Here is a 3,126-nt window from a genome sequence, read left to right on the forward strand (position 1 = left end):
AATTTTTTAATGCATACTGACTGAAAGCTAAATATCACTCTCTACCCTTTCTCAAATTTTAGGTAGCCTGTGACATGCCACAGAACTGTGTGGGTTGAAAATCAAATTATTAGTATTTTGAATGAATTAATCCTCCATTACAATCTTCTTTCTTCCACATTTTTGAATCCTCTTCCCTGGAATCAAACCCAAATGTGGCAAGGTCAGCATGCCTTCTTCAAAACAGAAAGTAAATCTACACTCTAAAAAACCCCTCATGCTCCATTTTCTTCCCCAACTCAGTAGAATTACATGCTAAGAGAATCACTTATTATTAAATGTTCCCTAATATTTAGAAGTAGATGAAGGGCCTTCCTCAGGGTTGGTTTTTTCTGGGTGCTCTTTACAATTGTTACAAGTCCTTCGCTGGTGCAAAGAAGGCAGAGAAAAAGAAGAAAAGATGCATGAAGTGCATTCAATGTTTGCAAGAAATTGTTACTGCAAAAGCCCAAGAAAAAAAGTTACACATGAAAGCTGTGCACACTTGGTTCATAATTTGCCCTGATTCCTCCAAAAGTGTTCCCTCCCTATCAGCTTATCTCACTCTCCTTCCCACTGTTTTCTTGGCTTTTTTTCTGCAGCTATCTGAGGAACCTTTTTTCCTTGGAAGTTGCAGCATGACCACAGCTTCCTGTGAAGCTCCTGTGGTCATTTTTGCTTGGTTGGTTTTGTGCTAAAGAACACAAGGACTGGTATTGCCAGAGCCCCCAGAATTCCATTGCCAACCCCATCCTAGCTGCAGAGGTGTTCAGGAGTTGTCCTCTAATTCCCTTCCTACCTCTAAGCCCAGCCGCCTGAAAAAACCCAACATAACAAAACAAAACAAACACACACACACACACCTGGACGATTGATCAGAAAAAAATTATTCATGCCAGGCTTAAACTAGAGGACACCCCTTGTCCTGATTAAAAACTGAAGTGTTCTACAGCCAGGAGAGATAACACATGTGCAAAGCTGAAAATAGTTGCCACACCATGTTATTGTTTTGTTACCATGACAGCAATTACCAATATTTTGAAGAGAATGACTGCTCACTGACACAATATGAGGACAATGGGAAGGTGTGTTTTCTTCACCAGTCCAGGAAGTCTCATTGTTTGCCCAAATGCAATTATTTCCTATGATGTCTAGGTGAAGTTATTATTCATCAGAAACAGAACCACAGCTGAGCTGGAGAAAATAAAATCTAATTCAAAAAGGACCAGTGTAGAGATACAGAAGTTTTAGGATTTTGCCTCTTCAAATATTTGCTAAAAGAGGCAGAAATTTAAGGAAAAAAAGTCTCAATATTTCTTGTATTTACATCGTCTATCAGCTAGAACATAGAAATATTTTGGCAAATAGGTGAGAAATGTCTGTTTTGGCTGCCTTTTATGCCTTTGTCAGTGTTAGAATCGAAACCTCTTACTACACTCAACAGCTGGTATAGACCAATTATATTTTAAAGATAACATCAGAAAGAAACTTCACAGCAATTGGTAGAATTCTTCATGTCTTCCTATCTTAGACCTATCTCCTCCTCCAGAGAAAGAGATATATAGGAAGACCTCTGAATGGGATAACATCATCTGTCATCTCTTCCAAGAATTCCTGAACAAGAAATGCAGCATGCTCCTGAATTTACAGGTCTCTGTCTTCCTTTCCTCGATCTGTCCAGCATTGTAAATGGTTATGGGACACAACACAGCTGACACACATGTCCTCAGCTGATAATACAGAGAATGCAAATTACAGAAAAAACACAACTGCAGGCACATCAAAGCTTCAGCAATGCTGTTACTCATCTATAAAGGCATGATAATCATCAGCAACCTGTTTTTTTCCAGGGTATGTTCAAAAGAAGCAAAAACAGGCACACAATTAAGACTGTTTTCTTAAAAACATTGCAAAAGACCTTAGGCATTAGATCTACAGCTGTGCTGACTGCTCAGCCTCTGTTTCAACAAGAACTACAGTGCTGTCATAAGGGTGCTCCAATGACACCGTACCATTTCCTAGCAACAATCTATGTTTTGTACATAAAAAAAGAGAATGAAATACTGCCTATCAGTGTTTTCTCATTATGCTGTTAAACCTTTCTCCCTCTCCCATGTAAAATGAAAAGTCTTATTTGGACATTATACAGAACTTCAGACTGTGCTCTGTAATGTAATGAACTGCCAAGGAAGCAAACCTAACATAAAACAAGGTATTTCATGTTATCCAAATTGACCCTTCTGAAAATAAAGTTAGTGTAAGTTCATAATTCCATGAGAGATTCACCAAGTTTTAATCCTGCACTGATGGACTGAATACCTCATAAGCAAATGGAGAGCTGGGCATTCTGCTTCTCACAGGGCTGTTCCTGAGGAGTCTTTCCTTGCAGAAGCAGCATCTGGTCTTATTCTGAGATTTATAGTAATTTCTGATCATTCTGGGAAAAATCTGGTCTTACTTTCTGAGATTTATAGTAATTTCTAATCATTCTGGGAAAAATCATTCAACTGCAAAGCGTTGCCCCACTTCATGTGTTTAAGCATACAATTCACATTTACAGTTACGTACACACAAACCCTCCTGCAACACAAACCCAACTCATCTACATAAACAGAGTTCTGCAACAGTCAAGTGAAAGTTTAAATGCACTAGGAATAAATGCCATCCCATGGAGACACCCTAGCTTTCCTTGTGAGGTGGATGGGCTTCTTCTCCCCTCCCCTTATCAGCACACAGATCAGCATTTATAACACATATTCCAAGGATGGTAGAAGGGCAGAAAAAACCAAACCAGAAAAAGCAGCGCATTTCCATCCATATGAAAGTATATGAAAGTAAGGGTGTGCAGACTCCAAATCCTACAGTGGCCAGGTAGAAAAACAACACCAAAGCAACAAACACAAAAACGAGTGGCATGGTAAGAACCAGCCCTTCAGTCTGGAACGTAGGGGTGGAAAAACCAGGTTATTTCTGCTGGTCAGCTGTTCAGGTCTCATCTGCATAAATATCTCATCATAGCAATGCATCTGCCAGAAAGCAAAATAACTTCATGGCTTTAAAAATCTTTGTGCTTTTTCTTTTTTCTTTTTTTAATAAAGAGCAAGAGAG

Source organism: Agelaius phoeniceus, chromosome 1 (genome assembly GCF_051311805.1).
Source record: "Agelaius phoeniceus isolate bAgePho1 chromosome 1, bAgePho1.hap1, whole genome shotgun sequence".
In the NCBI taxonomy this organism is placed as follows: domain Eukaryota; kingdom Metazoa; phylum Chordata; class Aves; order Passeriformes; family Icteridae; genus Agelaius; species Agelaius phoeniceus.